The following is a 21,908-nucleotide window of genomic DNA, read 5'->3' as shown; positions in this document are numbered from 1 at the left end:
CCCCTATGCAGGTCACATTTAGCAAAAGGGGATAACCATAAGAATACCTAATCAGGTCACTTTTAGAAAAGGCACAGGTTAGAACACATGCGCAAGAATTGCATCACAAGAAATTACAATGCGCGGGGTGCACAAAGCACAACACTCATAAATGTCCCTCAGGCCAACTGGCCTCGAAAGGGGCGGAATGCCCTGAGTCTTAATGTCAGGGAAGCTGCGCAGGCAGCACAGCACACAAACCTAAACGTGGCAAATGTCCACTAAGTGCTGGACAGTTGTTAAATAGAACTGGGCAACCGTTGGAGCCAGGAGGGCTCAAGAACAAAGTGGGGAAGGAGCCTCTCAGGGGCTCACAAAGCAAATGTACAAATAGAGCCTCAGCGCTCTTAGGACGATCAAAATGCCCCCAGAGCCTCTCTCAGGGCTCTCACTCGAAATAGGCCAGCACTAAAGAGCTCAGCGCTCTAAAACGATGTGGGCTGGAGCCTCGCTAGGCTCAAAGAACAAATGTGGCCAATGAGCCTCTCAGGGCTCGTAAAACAATTGCCCCCTCGAGCCTCGGGGCTCGTCAACAAATGCGGCCGTCGTTGGAGCCTCGCCGGGCTCAGAACACACAACTTGCCCCCAGGAGCCTCGGGGCTCCCAAACAGCTACAAGCGCGAGGTCGCGCTATGGGGGAGGGGCGGACACCGGCAATGTGTCCCGCGGCCCCTCTCCCTCCTTTCAGGCACTCACCGGGTCTCGGGGGCTGGAGGCGTCTCCTCGGCGGCAGCAGCGCGGGGCTCCTCTCCTCACTCGGGAGCCTCGCGGACACGGGAGCCGGCTGCTCCTCTCGCGCTCCGCCTGGCCTCGTCTCCTTTCCCTCCGCCTGACTTCCGCCGGGGCCGCCAATGGCAGCGCAGCCCTGGGGGTCAGGGGGCGGGACTTCCGGGTCGCTGCAGGCAGCGCGGCGGCCCGGCAACAGATTCCAGTGCTCCCGGGCTGCGGCGGTGATTTCCTGGGCAATGCCGGGTGGGCACCGGCTCGAAATTAAATCAAATAACACGGGGCAATGACGGGTGGCACCGGCCTTGAATTAAAAGGTAAAGCGAGGTGGCACTCGCTACGCCGAAAATCGGCGAAATCGGTCCCAATGCCGGGTGGGCACCGGCAATGAAAATAAAGCGCTCCCAAGCGCTCGGGGACAAAGAAGAAGCGCGCTCAGCGCTAGAAAGCTAAGCAAAGCGCTATTGAGCGCTGGGGCACAAGGAAAGCGCTCCTAGCGCTACAAATCAAAGTCAGGGCGCCTCCAGGCGCAGCAACAGCTCCAGCAGGGTCTGGAGGCAGGCAGAGGGGCAAGGCAGGGCCAGAGCCAGCACACTGGGTCTCCAGGCAGGGAGACAGCCAAGTGGCGGTCCTCTTGGCCCCTGCAGCAGCAGCAGCCCCCTCTGGCAAGGTCCAAAGCAAAACAGAGAACCCATTGTATGGGGACACAGCCCCTTCTTATACAGACAAACCCTTTGTCTCATGATGCAGGGTGGGGGAGAAACCAGTTGCAGCTGGTTCTGAAGTACTCTGTTTACCCCAACCACCCTCTCTATTCACTGGCAGGGCTAGGGCCATCAGTCGCACTACAGGGGGTGGAGCCAGCATTGTCCGGGGAAAGTCCAGGCCCATCAGGGACCGGGTGCACTCCTCCCAAGCCATCAAGCATGCTGATCTCACACTCACCACCGGGCAGACCCATCCAGCCTTCCTGGAGCCAGGCTCACCAGCCAGCTCCAGCCAATCATACTGCAGGCATATTTTCCAGCAATATGCCAAGTCCCAGAAATGGCATTTCTACACATGCCACATTCACGCAACATACATCATTGCGAAGCATTCATTCCCACGAACACGCACATACCAAACTCGAGCATGCACTCCCCACACATCAGGAATTACTAGGGACACAGACATTCCCCATGCATCCCTATGGGAGAGCAGGCCAGCCTAACTACATGCACGCACTTTACTCTGGGACACAGAGAAAAAGTGCGCACAGACCAGAAAATCATACATACATATCACAGATTAAAAGCAAAAAGATTAAGGGTGAACCTGCCATAAGGGCCAAGTCCAACATTCCCTTATAAATGCTTTGATTTGCGAGGTCCTGCAATATGATATACACTTTGATATCTATGTATTTGGAAAATGTTAAGATGGCCGCTGTGTTTACTCTAACAGTGTTTCGATGTGAGTCCTTTTACTGTTTTTATCACCCTGTGTGTGTGTGAAAAGGAAGGCTCAGACCAACGCAAAAACATTGTGATCAAGGGAGCTTGACTCCCGAAACGCGTTGATGGTATATTGCTTAAATAAATAAGCTTTTGATAAAACCCTGCTCGTGAGTGCCTGGATGTTTTCAGTGACGAAGACTGTTGAAACTGGGATCTTATCCTGAATATATATATATATATTTTTTTTACCTACTGGCAGTAGGGAGCATACCCGTCCCATCCATTAGGATCGTTTGCCAGAGTGCGTGTGTGTGTTGTGTATTCACCTTTTCATTTGTACCTGTGTGTGCGCTCAGCAGTTGCCTATGCCATGTAGTAGTGCATCTGTGTTTTTGTATGTTAGTTGTCTGCGTGAGTGTTTGAGGACGCACTGTGTACACTAGAAAGATCGGGGTTGTCAAAAAATAAATAACTTGCTCAGTTATATTTAAAAGTCTATTTTCTTGTAAGTTGCATTGACTTATTTAAAGGGCAGCCGTGCTAACATGGCTTCGGAATCAGAAAAAAAAGCGCTGCCTCTAGGAGCCCTCTCCCCTCGTTCAAGGATTGATTCCACCTTATACACCATTGACTCCTGCTTTATCAATCGAAATATCGACTTCGCAATTCTTCCTTAAATACACAACTCAAGAGGTGCGGCCGTGGCGCAGTTCCTTTTGGTTCTGCCCGGCCTGTGTTTTATTGCCATGTTCTCTCAGCTGGTGGGAGGCGTGATTCGTGCCGGAGCGTCTGGAAGACGTCTCCTGCATTATTATAATGCGATCAGGGGCACGAAAATTGTTAGAAATTGTATCGCACCGGCCGAAGCCTGAATGAGAATTCCAAAAATACACCCAATAAACACATACCCAAATGTAAAGAGCATGCCTCTACTTTGTGTTCATGTTCAACGTAAGGCCTGTGCAGTGTGAAATCAATATTCAGATGTGTTCTTGCAAAAAGTCTGCAAGATGTTATCACCTGGACTGGATTCCCCAAAGGTGTTTTCTATGCGCACAGTAAAAACCTTACTGATGTGATGCATTGTTTATGGAGCAGTTCTGTTTATGTTAAACAAAGGAATAACATGCTTTTTTTCATAAATACACACGCTAGCATCATTTTAAAGGACATTTATCATTTATTTATTTTACATGACCAACCACAATAAATAACATAATATACAAAGCTCTGTAATTATTGCACATTTGAAAAATATATTACAGTAAATTTATACAGCCAGTATTTTTATAGCACAGAGACAATATTTACAGTTATACATATTTCCTCCTGGCCCAACGGACCTAAAATATAAAGCATCTACATTAATTTATATTCACAGAACATAGGTTTCAGGCTTTATATAGTTAGGAATTAGCATTTAAAAAACCTTTGAAATTCACTGAAAAAACCATATGTTTTAGGCCTTATATAGTTAGGAATTAGCATTTAAAAAACCTTTGAAATTCACTCAAAAAACCATAGGTTTTAGGCCTTATATAGTTAGGAATTAGCATTTAAAAAACCTTTGAAATTCACTGAAAAAAACATAGGTTTTAGGCCTTATATAGTTAGGAATTAGCATTTAAAAAACCTTGAAAATTCACTGAAAAAACCATAGGTTTCAGGCCTTATATAGTTAGGAATTAACATATAAAAAACCATTGAAATTCCTCCTATATAGTTAGCTGGACTAACTATATATGGCGCACCCGCAATCCACTGCTGATGATGTCACATATTACATCATTCATGACATGGTCACTGATGACATCTCAAATTACATCACTTGACTTGAAAATCGTTTTTGAGGAAAAGGAATTCTTTTAAAATTTTTCACAAGGAAATAATGGTGTCTGCTTCTTTATAAGGCATTTGAGTGTCTCTGATGTTATTTTTCCCATTTTAATTGAAATGCTTTCTCCGTGGGGTTTCTTGTAAATATGCTCCCACCTGTGCTTGGAAAATTTAGATTTTGATTCTTGGAGTTACATAGCCATGTTAAAAATGACCCAAAAATGGTGCAAGGGCAATCAAAAACCCCTTTCATGTGTCTTAAGGACATTTTAAGTCATTTCCTCTTGAATGTAGGTATACAATTGATTTATATGTTGTGTTTAAAAACGTTTTTTGAAATCAATTACATTTCTGGATATGTACTGCTAGAGCTTCATAGGTTGTTTGGGGCATATTTATAAGGCATTTGAGTGTCTATGATGTTATTTTTCCCCATTTAAATTGAAGAGCTTTCTCCTTGGGGCAAGTTCCTTGTAAATATGCTCCTGCCTGTGCTTGGCAAATTTAGATTTTGATTCTTGGAGTTACATAGCCATGTTAATAGTGACCCAAAAATGGTGCAAGGGCAATCAAAAAACGCTTTCATGTGTCTTAAGGACATTTTAAGTCATTTCCTCTTGAATGTAGGTATACAACTGATTTATATGTTGTGTTTAAAAACGTTTTTTGAAATCAATTACATTTCTGGATATGTACTGCTAGAGCTTCATAAGTTGTTTGGGGCATATTTATAAGGCATTTGAGTGTCTATGATGTTATTTTTCCCATTTAAATTGAAGAGCTTTCTCCGTGGGGCAAGTTTCTTGTAAATATGCTCCCACCTGTGCTTGGCAAATTTAGATTTTGATTCTTGGAGTTACATAGCCATGTTAAAAATGACCCAAAAATGGTGCAAGGGCAATCAAAAAACGCTTTCATGTGTGTTAAGGACATTTTAAGTCATTTCCTCTTGAATGTAGGTATACAATTGATTTATATGTTGTGTTTAAAATCGTTTTTTGAAATCAATTACATTTCTGGATATGTACTGCTAGAGCTTCAAAGGTTGTTTGGGGCATATTTATGAGGCATTTGAGTGTCTATGATGTTATTTTTCCCATTTAAATTGAAGAGTTTTCTCCGTGGGGCAAGTTCCTTGTAAATATGCTCCCACCTGTGCTTGGCAAATTTAGATTTTGATTCTTGGAGTTACATAGCCATGTTAAAAGTGACCCAAAAATGGTGCAAGGGCAATCAAAAAACACTTTCATGTGTCTTAGGGCATTTTAAGTCACTGAGGAAACACAGGTGATGTGATTGTGAAATGAGGAAAAGAAACTCTACATTTTTCAATTACATCACTAGTGTTTCCTAAGTTTACGAATGACATTGTGCAGATGAAGTTTAGGTCTGTCCACGGACACAAAAGAGGTCTGGCCTTTGTTCAAGAGTGAAGTGGACATGACTTACTTCATTGGTAGGCCTTTACATGTATTATCTCCTCTGTATTCTTCAACAAGCGTAAATCTCATCTGCAACCGTGAGTAGGCCTCACCTCAAACAAACCTCTGGATAGGCCACACCTTATCGTCATCCTGAATCAAGCATTTTAAGTCACTGAGGAAACACAGGTGATGTGATTGTGAAATGAGGAAAAGAAACTCTACATTTTTCAATTACATCACTAGTGTTTCCTAAGTTTAAGAATGACATTGTGCAGATGAAGTTTAGGTCTGTCCACGGACACAAAAGAGGTCTGGCCTTTGTTCAAGAGTGAAGTGGACATGACTTACTTCATTGGTAGGCCTTTACATGTATTATCTCCTCTGTATTCTTCAACAAGCGTAAATCTCATCTGCAACCGTGAGTAGGCCTCACCTCAAACAAACCTCTGGATAGGCCACACCTTATCGTCATCCTGAATCAATCATTTAAAATGTTAGGGACAGATTTATGATAGGTGTATGCCTGTTTTGTACCACTGCGTCACTTTTGTGACGCAGTGGTGGTGCAAAAGATTTTCTATGTGGCGACATATTTACAACTTGATGCATCTAGGCAGATGTGTCATGCTGTAAAGTCCTGTGCCACATGAAACCTGCGTCAGGTTTCATATAGGTGTTTTGTTGCAGGGTGGGCACTCAACAATTTTACTATTATAGTCTCTGAGATTTGTGTCTTAGTCTGCAACATCTCATTGTTGTTCTCTTTTTTTAAAGATAACGACAACATCAAGCATGAGTGATAATGAGCAATCAGTTGATCTCGATCTTATCGTTGAACTTGTCATTGAAACGTCAGTGGAAGTAGATCTCTTACATCATTTAAATCCTGAGGATGATGAAGAATATGATGAGAATGCCGATTTGTCAGAATTGTTTGACTTAGGGTGGGAAGCTGATCTGCTTGAGCCTATGTAGTAAACCGTTTCATTTGAAATTAAACAAAAGTTCAAAAATAGTTTGTGTGTAGTGTCTTTATTAAAATAATCAAATATGCTCATAAAATTAGTTCAGATTCACATATAAAACAACACAGCTAAAATGTAGAAGCATTCAATTTCTTTGCTAAATTTGCCAATGCACTAAAAATTGTTCTATGTTAAAATTATATGTAGGGTGTTAAGTTTTTGATGACTGTTATTGATTTACTGTTTGGTAATAGTGGTTAATAACATTTTTTATTATATTTTACCACAGATTCAACTGCAGATCATTTCAAAATTTGAAAATGCCAACTAAGAATCGAATTAGAAAGGCTACAAAACGTCAAAGACAGCAGGTTCATCTATTACTGCAGCAGTCCTCTACAAAAAAAACTTGTCAAGTCACCAAGAAAGCTCCGGGTAAGACCACAAAATCATTCATAAGAAATATTTGTAGTAAAAAAAGTATTTCTACAGAAAATGTTTCAGTCCAGAAAAAGAGAAGCAATTTAAACGGAAAGGAAAGACCAATCAAAAATGTTACTGCTAGAGCAAGAGATAACTCTGTGCATGATAGTAGAAGGAAACAACAGTTTAGGGACATTCGAAAACGAATGATCCGCAACAGGATAATAGTCAATTTGTTAAAAAATATTAAGAAAGGCCAACAGAAAGTGGCATTTTATAAGAAAAAGAAAAATGTGGAGAAAATTATTGATCAGGCTTTCGAAGTTAAGCAAAAGTTATTTAGTTTGGTAATCAATAGAATTAGGAAACTAAACAAGGTAATTTCTGATTTCAAATCAAATAGTAGATGGAAGAGAGTAGTTAATCGTAGTAATTTTTGTGAAGTTTTTTCCGGAGAATGGATGCATAGTTCAAGTTGTGAGGCATTTTTTAATGAGGAGAGTTATTTCCAGGATAATGATTTGGTGCTTGCAGTTGACACCAGTGGTCGAGCTTATGAAGTGAAAGATGGTTGTCCAGTTGAAAAAGAAAAACTTGTGACAACAGAGACAGACGAGGTGTTAGGTAATGAGGTTTTAGGAAGATGTCCTAAGGGTCCTGTGTACATTTGGAAGTGTAGTAGTATTTGCAGTGTGCAACAGGATTCCATCAATTTGCTTTGTGATTTTGTACGGACATTTAATAAGAAAAGTTTGAAGCAGAAAATTAAGTTGTTGCAAGAATTAGATCCTTGCAGAGTGAGAGAAGTGACAGGTTTGCATGGTCATTCACTGGCTTGTCTTTCCAGGAGAGTATGCCAGAGTGTTTTTCATCATTTCAGGATGCTAGCAGTGCATCATAATAAAGTGAGGAAATTAGTGAGAATGTTGTATTATGCTAAGAGTCCAGCAATTATGCTTAAGCAATTATGTGCTGCTCTTTTCCATGGTTCTGAAATAGATGTGAAGAATATTTGTGAAGAAATTAAGTTTTGTTACTTTGGAAGTAAAGATGAGAATGTTCAAATTGACCCAGAAGTAGAGGGTAATGTTGAAGATAATGTACAGGTTTCTAGTACAGATAATTTTCAGTAGGAAATTGCTACGTTTCAGGTGAAATCAAGTGAGAGGCCTAATTTCACTTGTGTGTGTTGTCGACGCACTTATTATAAGAATCAGATTAAGTTAGTGGATTTATATGCAAAAAGTGAAAGGGAAAATAATAGTGAATGGAAGGATTTTGCAACATACTTGATGGTAGAAAATTGTTTTGATTTGGGATCGGATCAACGTGTGTGTACTTATTGTTGTAACAAATTAAACCAAAACCAGATGCCTGCTAGGGAGGTTCATAATAATCTGGAATTGGTTGAGATTCCTTCTGAATTGAAGGATTTAAATACTTATGAATCTATTTTGATTCAAAGTATCCATCCCTTTCAGGCTATTGTAAGAATGGAGCCAAAGACAGGGAATTTGCCTCCATCAGATTTACAGAGAGGATTAAAGGGAAGAGTTGTTTATTTGCCTCTAGATTTGAACAAAAACATTAACACAATTGGAGTAGAAAAAGTGGAAGAGGAACCTCTGGTTATCTTAGTTAATGGGGTTCCGACAAAGAATAAGAAAATATGGCAAGATTTAGTGGATGTTAGGAAAGTCAAAAAGGCAACATTGTATTTGAAAAAAAATAATAAGTACTATAAGAATGTATATGTTGCAGAAGAGGAAGTAAGTGATGAAGAGGATAGCAATTTGTGTGCTGGCCAAATTGAGAAAGTAGAAGCCTCTAAAAGTGAAGAAATATATGAACATTATAGTGTTCATCCTTTGCATTCCAAGGAAGTCATGGGGAATGCTATTGAGTTGTTTCAAATGAAACAAGCCAAAGGGAGTCCCATTAGTGTTTGGGAGGAAAGTTTGGAAGCTCGGTGTTTCCCACAGCTATTTCCAACAGGTCAAGGAGGAAGATATGATGACCGACCTCATCAAATTCCTGCTTCTGAATACCGGACTTTACGATTGTATGCAGAAGATGCTAGGTTTCGACAATGCATTCCCTATTTGTTTCATCTCCTGTTTGAAAGCGATCTGTCTAGACTGTCATATGCAGTGAACCACATCTTGAAAAGTGGTATACAGATGCGAAACATCTCGGCAAGTGACTTTATGGATAAAGTCAATGTCCAAGATTTTTTTTGGATTCTCACCTAATTAATCTCATGGCTTGTCAGCGTGGTACTAATGAGTACTGGTACCGTCGTCATGGTGATTTAAAATGTATGCTGAGGAACTTAGGAACTCTCACATGGTTCCTCACTCTGAGCTGTGCTGAGTATGGCTGGGAAGACTTACTTGAATTTCTACGAGAGGCAAATGGAAACATTAAAAACATTGAATTCAAGACACCCGGAGAACTGTGCTCTTTGGATCCAGTCAATGTATGCAGGTACTTCAATCATAGATTTGAAGCTATGATGTCTTTCATCATGAATAAGAAGAATCCACCTCTTGGAGAGGTGTTGGATTTCTTCTGGAGAAAGGAGTACCAAGCAAGAGGTGTTCCTCATATACATATGCTGCTGTGGATCAAGGATGCACCTAAATTTGGAACAGATCTGGATGACTTAGTGATGAGTTTCATAGAACAGTATTCTACGTGTGCTGTTCCAAACGCAAAGGAGAAGAAAAGCCTAAGAGAACAAGTTCTACGTTTCCAAAGCCATCGTTGTGGAAAGTACTGTCGTCGTAAATTCAGAAACAAGGACAAGTTCTACACCAAATGTCGTTTCAACTTTCCACGACCGGCGATTTCTAAAGGAAGAGTAAACAGTTTGATGTCTTCTCTGCGACATAATGTGACGAGGAAATCACCCAAAAATACATACAATTTGAAAAGGAACGAAGAGTCTAAGTACATCAACGACTACAACCCAGTGATTTTGTCCATGTGGAATGCTAACATGGATATACAGTTTGTGGCTGACAACTGTATGGCTGTGGCTCGGTATGTGACATCTTACATCACCAAAAAAGAAAAGACAGAATTGAAGGATATGTGGGAGGACATTTCCCATGAAAAGAGCCTCAGCAAGAAGTTGTACAGTTTCAGTCTGAAGATGTTGTCGCATCGAGAAATCGGAGCTTACGAATGTTCTGACCGGTTGTCTTCAGCAAGTCTCTATGCCAAATCCAGGAGTATCGTTTGGGCGAGTCTTGGTCTTGCTGCAACGCGTAATCGAGTTCTGAAACCTGTGTGGGAAATTGAGTATTTGGCGGAAAAGGAGCCAAACAGTACCGACATTTTGAAGACCAACATGTTGGATACATATTATCCAAATCGAAGTAGTCACCTTGAGAATGTTTGTTTGTATGAGGTTCTACAAAATTACATATTCAAGAGGAACATCAAAGAAGATATTGAGAAAGGAGTGTATGCTGTAATTGGAAGTGAGGGATGTCTGGTCAAGCAAAGAAAATGCCACTTGGTAAACCATCGAAAATTGAGTGGCGAATCTCCAGAAAAAAAGGAGTTTTTCTATTTAGCACTTTTGCAACTTTTCAAGCCTTGGCGTGCAGAAGAGGAACTGCTTGGAGATTTCCTCTGTTACGAAGACTCTTTCACTGCCGCCAAGGAGACCATAGAATGTTCTGCTTTTCCCAAATATCAAGAAATGTTGACTTTGGAAATTGAGCAGGAAGCAACGATTGCAGAAGAGATTGCCAGAGATAGTTCTCAGGACAGTCAGAGTTCTGTTTCATTGAGTCAGGATCCACTAGGAGGACCTGTTATTGAAAATGAAGCTGCCACTGCTATGAATGAAGTGGAAAGAGCCATGGCACATGCTCAGGAGGATGCGGTTAACTTAGAAGACTTGGAAAAACAACTCAATGTTGAGCAGAGGAAAATATATGACGAAGTTACCAAGCAAATTGATCATGGATTAAGTCATGAGAAGAAAGAGTGCTCGTGTACGTCGTTGAAGCCTGTCCGACTGTACGTAAGTGGAGAAGCGGGAACTGGAAAAAGTTTCCTTATTAAAGCAATTTCTTGTTATTTGCAGGAAAGGACTGAGTCATCGCTGTCTTGTGTTGTCACCGCTCCAACTGGACTGGCAGCACATAACATTAAAGGTATTACTTTGCATCGTCTACTGATGCTGCCAGTGGAGCATGACAACAAATTACAATACCACAAGTTATCTGGAGATGCTTGTTGTGAAGTTTCAAGAGTCTTGAGGAAAATGAAACTTCTTATCATTGACGAAGTAAGCATGGTTTCCAATGTCATGCTTGCCTTTGTGCATTTGAGAATGCAAGAAGTTCTTAAAACTGAGTATGATGTGTTATTTGGTGGCAAACACATCATTGTTTTCAGAGATCTTCTGCAGCTGACACCAGTGAAAGGACAACCTGTGTTCAAAATGCTCACGCATGAAGATACCAGGAAGTGCCTAGGGAGCATTGGCAACGTCAATATATGGTTAAACTTCAATTATGCTGAACTGCATGAAAATATGCGTCAGGCGAAGGATGAAGATTACAAGAATATTCTACAAGATGTTAGAATTGGAAAAGTGACCGAGCATGGGAAAGAAGCTTTACAAGCACGATTACTGTCAAATTTATATCCAGAACAAGACGTTGTGCCTGAGAATATTTTTCAGAAAATTACTGAGAAGAAATCCGGAATATGTTTGATGCCAACTCTTGCAGAATGTGCCATCTTCAACAACAAAATGTTGCATTTAGAAAAGCAAGAGATTATAAAACTGGAAGCTATTGACAGAATAGAGCATATGGGATCAACAATTATTTTGTCTGAGAATTTGAAATCAAAATTGGATTCATTAGAGAAGACTATATCTAAAACTGCGGGTTTTGAAAAGACTTTGAATGTGTGCTTAAATTGCCGAATCATTTTGAGAAGGAATTTACATGTTGAAAGAGGTCTGGTAAATGGATGTTATGTTATGTTATGTTAATTCTGCTTATATAGCGCATGGCTACCCCAGCAATGGGGCGTCCCAGCGCTGCGGACATACCTGGAAGCAGAGCAACACAACAGAGAAAGTGGAGCTAGATGGAAGAGAATGGAGCTAGATGGAAGAGAACAGCCACGTTTTAATCTGTTTGCGGAACAGCAAGTGGTTGGAAGTGGCCCGAGCCCCAAGGGGGATCGAATTCCAAAGCTTCGGCGCCAGATGCCTAAAAGAGCGACCACCCGCTCGGCACCTACGGATCTTAGTCGTGCGTGCCAGTGACAGGTCGGCTGAACGAAGGGCGCGCGAGGGGACATAGAAGGAGCAGAGTCCCAGCAAGGTTTGAGGGGCGGTATTATACAGGATTTTATGCATTAGGCAGAGGCTTTTGAACTGGATACGTTGTTTAACGGGAAGCCAATGTAACCGATGGAGAATAGGGGAGGTGTGGCATCTTTTTGGCAGAGCGAATAGGATGCGCGCCGCGGCATTCTGAGCTCTCTGAAGTCTGTTTATCACCGTCAAGTTAGAACCTAGCATCAGGACATTGCAGTAGTCTAGATGGGATAAGACTAAGGCCTGAATTATAGTCTGGCGGATGCAAGGCTCAAAGAATCCAAGGATAGGTTTAAGAGAATGCAGGCGACCATAGCAGGTGCCTGCCACTCTCTTAGCATGAGTTTCCATGGAGAGTGAGTTGTCCAACATCACACCCAGGTTTTTTACAGCCTCTTTGGGGACAGGAGATGGTCCCAGAGTGGAAGGCCACCAATGTGCATCCCATTTCTCGGTATCTTTACCTACAATGAGTATCTCCGTCTTGGAGGAATTTAGCTGGAGATAGTTCTGTGACAGCCAGTTCGATATAGCCAGGATATCTTCCTGGAACTTAATTTGGTCAGCCCCACTGTTCTTAGAAAAGGAGAAGATGAGTTGTGTATCGTCCGCGTATGATGTTAGTTTGATGTTACGATCCCTGGCCAGCATGGCCAGGGGGCGGACGTACACATTGAACAATGTGGGGCTGAGCGCAGAGCCCTGCGGGACTCCACAGTCCAGGGGATGTATGCTGGATGAGTACGGCGGGGCGTGCACTTGGAATGAGCGGTCAGATAAGAACGACGTGAACCATCCCAAGGCACTCTCCCTGACTCCGATCTCCCACAGTCTCGCAAGCAGGATCCTGTGGGAGACCGTGTCGAAGGCCGCGCTCAAATCCAGCAGAACCAGGGCAGATGTCTCACCCTGGTCCAGCCCCTCCCTCAGATGTTCCGTGACGGCCAGCAGAGCAGATTCCGTGCTATGTTTAGCACGGAAGCCGTGCTGAGATTCGTCCAATATTCCATTCGACTCCAAATAGGTGGTTAGAATGGAATTAACATGGGCCTCCATCACCTTGGCGAGATAGGGAAGCAAGGAGATGGGTCTAAAGCTGTCAGGTCTAGTGGGATCCAATGATGGCTTTTTTAGAAGGGGGACAACTTTAGCATGTTTCCAGGATGGGGGAATGGTCGCAGACTGAAGTGAGTTGTTAATTAACATCCGCCCTTCTCGTAAGATGGAATCCTGGAATAGTCTGAAAAGTTCTGGCTTAACAGGGTCTTCCGGGGAACCTGATTTGACTCTTTTGATCAGAGAGTCCATCTCAGTTTGCTCAATAGATGGTAAACAATGCAGTAAGAATGGCGAGTCGATGGACCCCATAAGGTTGGGATTAGCACTGGGTCTATCTGAGGTTAAAGAGTTATAAATCCCTTTGACTTTGTCTACGAAGAAACAGGCCAGCTCTTCACATTGGGCATCGGACGCAATTAAATTACCTGGACCTTCTGGTAACTTGGTCAGATCTTTTACTAAGGTAAAAATGGTTTTGGAGCGATTGGTGCTGGAGTTGATCAGCTCTGTGTAGTATTTGGCTTTAGATAGTTTTATGAGTTTGTGGTAGGCTTTAGTAGCTACTCTAAAGTTGATTTTAGCCAAATGATCGTACGACCTCCTCCAGAGGCGCTCCAACTGCTTACATTGTTTTTTCTGTAATGTAAGGGCCTCAGAGTACCACGGATGAGTTTGGCCCCTCTTGGGCCTAGAGCATTTCATAGGAATGAAATGGTCGAGTGATTCTTTTATCCACTCCCTATAGGCTGTATCGGCCTCGTCCAGGTTGCTCGGCCAAGTGGGGCAGGAGGAATGGAGTCTAGCTTTGAACGCTGCATTGTCAAGCTTGTTCCAAGGGCGTCTCTGCAACGGGGGTGGTGGCTTTTCCCTGCATCTAGCTGGAATCTGGATGGTAGTGAAAACCGGAAAATGATCTGTCCAGGTAAGAGGACCGGGAATGGAGACAGACGCTTCCTGGATGTTCGTGAACACCGGATCTAATAAATGGCCTGCCTGGTGCGAGGGCCCTTCAACCAACTGGATAAGCTGGCAGGCTTCCATATCACCCAGGAACTTCAATATAGTGGGCGAGTCTCGACATTCAAGATGAAGGTTAAGGTCCCCCAGTACACTGAAATTAGCAGGCCGTAAGGCCAGTGCAGTGATGGTTGCCACCAGCGATTCTTGAAAGGCATTGGCTAAGCCGGGGGGGTGATAGATTAGGAGCCCCGTAAGGGTAAAGGTGTCAGAAACCCGTGCCTTAAATACCGCACTTTCACAGTTTGTTATGGTTGTGGGGTTGAGGGTGCAGGAGTAGATATCTTTAAATATCACTGCTATACCACCACCTCTGCCTTTTGGTCTATTCTGGAGGCATATTAGGTACCCCGGGGGTAGCGCCAAGGTGGAGATGGCCATGGTGTCATTGGTTAACCATGTTTCCGTCAGGAATAGGAAGTCAGGGGAGTGGTCTACGAGGAACTCATGGATGTCCTCGTGATGTTTCACTAATGACCTGCAATTGAGACTCACTAAGCTTAACTTTGTAGGGGACTTAGCTGTTAAGGTTGCATGCGCTACTAGTTGGCTGGTCATGAGAGACCTTGAAGCCGCACTGGTCGCATTGAGCGCAGAGAGAGCCAGGGGACCACAAATGAGGTGTGCATCCTGCCTGTCTTCCGATATTAATCAGCTCCTCCCGGGCATAGGGGGCCATTGGCTGGCTAGACGGCCAGGGGTCAGGGCGACTGGCGACGGACTAGCGCGGACGGGCGCAGACGGGCTCGCCTTTGGCGAGCCTTCGGCGACCCGCCGGCTGCCCGCCGCGCGCGTCCGCTGCGCGTGTGTTCGAGATGCAGCCTAAATAATCACCGGTCCCGCCTATGGCGGAAGAATGACGCCCTTGGGGGCCGGTCTCGAGGTCAGGAACGCCCTCCACTCAAGCGGCACCAATGGGTAATGTTGTTGATTTTGAGAAATACAGAAGTAGAGATGGAATTGAATTTTAAAAAATTAAATTTGATGGCATTGAGGAAGTACAGCTGATTGGTCGTTGCTCTGCTAGGTTTTTGCTTGTTAAAGACTTATATGTTCGCCGTAAGCAGTTTCCTGTTTGCTTGGCATATGCGGTGACAATCCATAAATCGCAAGGTTTAAGTGTAGACAGTGCATTGGTGAATATTGGCAGTTCTGTGTTCAAGGAGGGTATGGCATATGTGGCATTGTCACAAGATAGAAGTTTGTCGGGATTGTACTTGATTGACTTTGATGTCACAAACATTTGTGCGGATCTAGATTGTGTAAAGGAATACAATAGGTTAAGAAGGGAGTATGCGCCACATTTGCCTCAATATCCTTTGTTCGAGAAACGTGTGGTAGGCCGGAAACGAAGAAATATCAGTAATAGTAGGGAGGTTGTAGCAAAAAGCCCAAAAGTCGATGAACCGAAAATTGTAAGCAGAAAGAAAATGGATTCTGTTGAAGATGTTGTCGGTTTTCAATTTGAAAAAAGTTCTGGTGTCAACTGCTATGCTAATGTAGTTGTTAATGTTGTCTTTTCATTAGAGAGTTTAAAAGAACAGATTGTGATCAATTCGGAACAAAGTTTATGCTGTTTGTTGAATTCTGTGTTAGAGAAATGTAGCACTGATAGAACAAAAGTAGAAAGTGTGTCTGAAGTTCGTTATCTGTTAGACGAATGTTCAGGTCAAACAGAATTCTCTGAAAATATTCAGCAGGATTGTCAGGAGTTTTTAATGTATATGCTTGATGTATTGCAAGATGAGGGTGTAGATGTAGATCACCTGTTTGGACTTTCTTATCATTGGCAGCATGACTGCGAGAACTGTAGGGTATCAAGTACTACTAGTGTAGACTCAGAAAGATTTATATATTTAACTTTGCCAGACAGTAAATCAGTTTTTTTTAATAAGCTAGTAAAAGCAGCTGATCACAACATGGAGTGTAGCCAATGTAAATCTGAAATGATGTCAACATTATTTATACGAAGATATGGCCAGTATGTCATTTTAATGTTCCAACGATGTAGGCCTGATGGAACAAAATTGACAACTTTAATAACAAATTTTGTTGCTTCGCAGTTGTCAATATCAGGAAGGACTTTTGTAACTGCAGCAATTATATATCATGACGGTCCTTCAACAACATCAGGACATTACACAGCTTATTTAAAGTCTAGAAACGGCTGGTCATTCTGCAACGATTCTGTTATAACTTTCAAAAAAAAATTGCCGTATGACCTTAAAAATTCTTACCTGGTGTTTTTAAAACCAAAATTTTAGGGAAAGAATCTCGGGATGTGCTCTGAGGAATTTCAAGAGGTTCATGGAGTAGAGGGAATGTAAGTCTGCAATGCTGTCTAGATTATTGGTCAAAACTTTTGATTATAATGTCATTTTAAAAATCCAACTATATAAACCTGATGCAAGTAAGTCTGCTTCATAGTAAGCAGTATCAGTGTCAAAGGAAAAGTAGAACATGAGTGAGCAAGAAGGGTAAGATATTAGTAGTCCAGGATTGTGAAAGTAATCTTAAACGTTTTCTTTCTGAAACTTGCAAAAATAAAAAATGACGGAATTCCAAGAGTTGTAAATCGCTCTAACATGATTTGGCCTTGTGGAAACATGTGGTAGAATGTGAGAAGTCTTTTATCGTATGTAACATATTTTTCGAAACGATACAGGTTTTCTTTCAGAAAGTGGCGGGCTGAAAATATTAATAGCACAACAGATTGTAAGCTGTTCATAGGACATCCTTCGACGTCATGGAAAGTAAGTTAATTTTAAGGAGTTTTGAATTCTGATTTCTTATGTTGTATGGGTTTTTTAAACACAATCATTTTGATTGTGTTTTTTTTTCCCCGCTGTTACATGATGAATACCTTCAAGTCACTGATTTTAGTGAAATTTGATACATTCTGAGAACAGCAAAAATAAACCATTTAACATTTATAATTAATTCTCTACTTTTTGTACTTATGATATACATTTAGAAATGTGAGGTAGACATGGAGAAACTGAGGCTTCTGTAAGTGTCAAAGTTAATGCATACAGTGCTGCGCTTCTGGGTACTGTTTTATTTTGAAACCTGAATAGGCCTCTCCTGAAACAAACCTCTGGAAAGGACACATCTTATCTGCATCCTGAAACAATCATTTAAAATGTTAGGGACAATTTTATGATGGCTTTACATCTCTTTTGCGCTGCCATTGCATCACTGTTGTGAGACATCAGCAGTGCAAAAGATGCACCATGTTCCAAAATAGGCCTCAGTTCATCAGCATCAAGATACTGTTAGTTTAAAATATATATCTTTAGGACTGTGTAGGGGGCCTAGAGAAGCAGAGGCTTCTGTAAATGTCAAAGTTGTTGAAAAACTGTTTGTCCTTCAACCTTTTCCCTTGTCTTTTCTAATTTTTAAATACATGTTTTAATATTTTTCAAATGTTTGTTCTCTCTTTCACAGATTGAAAGTTTGAAAAAAAATTGAATAAGTTATCAAGAATTTTAAGGTAAATGTTTTCTACTCTTTTCGTTACATTTCTATCACATTCACCTACTATAGGGCTTTAGACTATAGAGCTTTAAACAAAGTTTAACTAAATGTGGAAATTTGGAGCTGTGCCCGTGGCTTTTAGTTCAATGCGCAAGTGCATTGACCTAAAGTGCGTGTGCACATTACCAAATCGCCGTCTGTTCCCTCAGGCGCACTCCTCCCACACCTTTGAAGTGAAGATTAGCTTCACTTCAAAGGCCCCGGCTGCTTTACACCCTCATTCTGCTGTCCCCTCTCCGTCCCCTCCCCTGTCCGCCGTGTGCATTTCTCGCCCCCCCCCTCCCCCACAGTAACGCCACTCACACACGCAACGCCACTCACACACGCAACGCCACTCATACACACAACGCCACTCACACACACAACGTCAGTCATACACACTACGCCACTCACACACGTAATTCATCCACGCAACGCCACTCATCCACGCAACGCCACTCATCCATGCAACGCCAATCATCCACACAACGCCAATCATCCACGCAACGCCACTAATCCACGCAACGCCACTCATCCACGCAACGCCAATCATCCACACAACGCCAATCATCCACACAACGCCACTCATCCACGCAACGCCAATCATCCATTTGCAAAACCAAAAGGACAAACTCTTCTATTGTGAGACCTATTGCATTTTCAATGCTTGATTCTTTCACTTCCTTATCTATTTTGTTTTCCACAATTATATCCTCTTCCATCTTTTCTTCGGTAAATAAATCTATTAAACAGCATCTCTGGTTTAGTCCCTATAGCTGTCTTTCTTTTAACTTTACTCGCTGTTTACTTCCCTTGTACTAACTCCTTTATTTATTTTTTTTTAAATTTGGGGTTAGCTCCCGGTTCGCGTACTGGCGAGCGAACCGGAAAGCGAACTAAAAAAAAAACAGCTTGCCAGAGTGTTACACTTCCTAGCAATTTTTGTATAAAGGGGAGGTAGTTCTGAAAAGAACTTTTTTTTAATGTTTTTGTAGTTTTATATTTTTTTTCTTTTTTGAACATTATTTGTTTTTTTGTATTTTTTGAAAGGGAAAGAACAAAAAACAGGCATTGAAAAGGGCTCAACAGGAGCAAAAAAAAATTATTGCTTGGGGCGTTTAGAGCATTGGTGTTTTTCAAATGCTAAATTTATTAATTTAACACTCATATTAGCACATGAAATTAAAGTGCCACAATATAAACAAGTAAACTTCATATGAACAACATTTTTTGGGATATTTGGCACTGTTTCACGAGCCTCGGCAACCGTCAGAGAAATATCAGCTGATGTCCTGGCCACAGAAGTTGGAGGGTTCTCTTGCAGGTCACGCATCTCTGCCCGGCTATAATTTAGTGGATGCCACCTCTGCATATGACGGTGCATAGTGTGGTTCCCATAACTGTACTTTTTTTCAGTGCCCCTGGATAATTCATCTTGGCATATAAGGCACGTAACATAGCGTGCATTAACTTTTTTCTTTCCTGCTGGAATAGAAAAAAACTGCCAGATAAAACTATTTTTGTAATGAGATACCCGGGGTAACTCTTTCAAAAATCGTGGTGCCTCTTCTTCCTCTTCCTCTTCTGGATCCTCTTCCTCCTCTGGGTTTCCAAGGAACTGTGGAGGTGGTCCACTCTTCTTATGAGGAGGTGGTGGTGGTGGTGGTGGGGGTCCAGCAGCTGAAGCTACTACTGAAGCCATTTTTTTTCACAGAGCAAAATAGGTCTTCCTTTCTCAAAGTTGAAAGTCAGAGTGAGAAAAAAGGCGGGGGCTTTCATCATTTGGGAAAAAAATAGTTCTAAACCAATGAAAAGTGTTATTTTTAGGTCACATGACATAGTCTTACATCATTAGGAAACCAAAAGTGAAATGAACCAATGGAAAGTGTTATAAACAAGTCACATGACCTGTTCCGCTCACGTTACGCGTTGCGCGCCGCACCCCGGATCACTTCCGGTTCGCGGTCCGATGTTGATTTCTAATGCGGCACTTGCGCAAACGGAACGTTTACCGGTTAGCGGACCGGGTCGCGGCATCAAATTGAGCTAACGGAAAGCTTCCCGGTTCGCGAACCGGCAGCGAAACAAAAAAAATAATTAAAAAAAATATAATTAAAAACATTAAATTACAAACATTTTAAATATATTTTTGAATTAGAATAAAAATACATTTTACAACATTTGATATTTGCTAATAAAAAACCATTGAAATTCACTGAAAAAACCATAGGTTATAGACCATATATAGTTAGGAATTAGCATTTACAAAACCTTGAAAATTCACTGAAAAAACCATAGGTTATAGACCATATATAGTTAGGAATTAGCATTTACAAAACCATATTTTACTCACACAAAACCATTGAAATTTCATATATAGTTAGTTGCCCTAACTATATATCGCAATCCACTGCTGATGATGTCACATATTACATCATTCATGACATGGTCAGTGACATCACTGATGACATCACTGATGACATCTCAAATGACATCACTGATGACATCATCCAGTGACTGTATGTTGCAGTAAAGTAAAAATATGTCTTACAGATTGAAGAATGAGTGGACGTTTAAGTGTCTGGATGAAGGATTTAGTAGGTGCATGACTGACTGTATGAGAGAGTGATTAAATGTGTGTCACTAAGTGCATGGGTTAGTGACTAAACTGTCTTATTTTGTGCATCATTATATCTGTTGTTCTGTATACTGCTGCATGTGTTGATCAGTAGCTATATGAGTAACTATATGGGTTATTGATTGTTTGCCCAAGTATTTGTATGGGAGACTGAGTATGTGTGTGAGTTGATGGAAGGTGTATGACTCTGTGCATAGATGTGTGAGCAGTTGATTCACTAGATGTATGGGTTCAAACGTGCATGTGGAAACAGCTGCATGGGCAGTTGACTGTGTGCATGAGTGTATTGCTGAGTGAATGGATATCTCAGTGCTATATGTCAAAGTAAGTACATATGTAAAACACAGTACATGTGAGAGTAGACATATATAAATAACTGTGCAGAAGAGCCAGTGAATGTGTGAGTGGCTGCATGGATCATTGAAAACTTGTATCAGTGATTGTATAAGAGAGTAAAAATATGTTAGAATATGTTTGAATAAGTAAGGTGTGTATAACTGTATAGTTGAGGAAATGAAGGTGTGATTGATTCTTTGCATGACTGAGTAGGTGCATGAGTAGCTCCATGGATGAGTGACAATCTGTGAGTGTCTGTTTACACTGAGTGTATCTAAGGTTATATTAGAGTCTGAAGAGGTTCATCGTATTATCACATGAATGATGTCATCAGTGATGTCATCAGTGATGTCATTTGAGATGTCATCAGTGATGTCATCAGTGATGTCACTGACCATGTCATGAATGATGTAATATGTGACATCATCAGCAGTGGATTGCGGGTGCGCGATATATAGTTAGGGCAACTAACTATATATGAAATTTCAATGGTTTTGTGTGAGTAAAATATGGTTTCGTAAATGCTAATTCCTAACTATATATGGTCTATAACCTATGGTTTTTTCAGTGAATTTTCAAGGTTTTGTAAATGCTAATTCCTAACTATATATGGTCTATAACCTATGGTTTTTTCAGTGAATTTCATTGGTTTTTTAAAAGCTAATATCTGTAGCTGTAAAATGTATTTTTCTTTAAATCCAAAAATATATTTTATATGTTTATGATTCATTTTTAATTTTTTTTTTTTTTTCGCTCCCGGTTCGCGAACAGGGAAGCTTTCCGTTAGCTCAATTTGATGCCGCGACCCGGTCCGCTAACTGGTAAATGTTCCGTTTGCGCAACTGGCGCGTTAGAAATCAACATCGTGACGCGTCGCGGAAGCGCGACATATCACGTTGCCGTATAATGCGTCTTATGACGCGTCGCGTTAGCGCACCCGGAAGTGCTCCGGACCGCGAACAGAGACGCGAAACGCAGCTTCCCGGAAGCGATCCGGAGCGCAGCGCGCAGCGCGTAACGTAAGCGGAACAGGTCATGTGACTTGTTAATAAAACTTTTCATTGGTTCATTTCACTTTTGGTTTCCTAATGATGTAAGACTAGGTCAGGTGACCTTACAATAACACTTTTCATT

The sequence above is a fragment of the Lissotriton vulgaris genome, chromosome 8, assembly GCF_964263255.1.
Source record: "Lissotriton vulgaris chromosome 8, aLisVul1.2, whole genome shotgun sequence".
NCBI classification, from domain to species: domain Eukaryota; kingdom Metazoa; phylum Chordata; class Amphibia; order Caudata; family Salamandridae; genus Lissotriton; species Lissotriton vulgaris.
The sequence above is the reverse complement of the archived record's forward strand: the minus strand, read 5'-3'. Positions refer to the sequence as shown.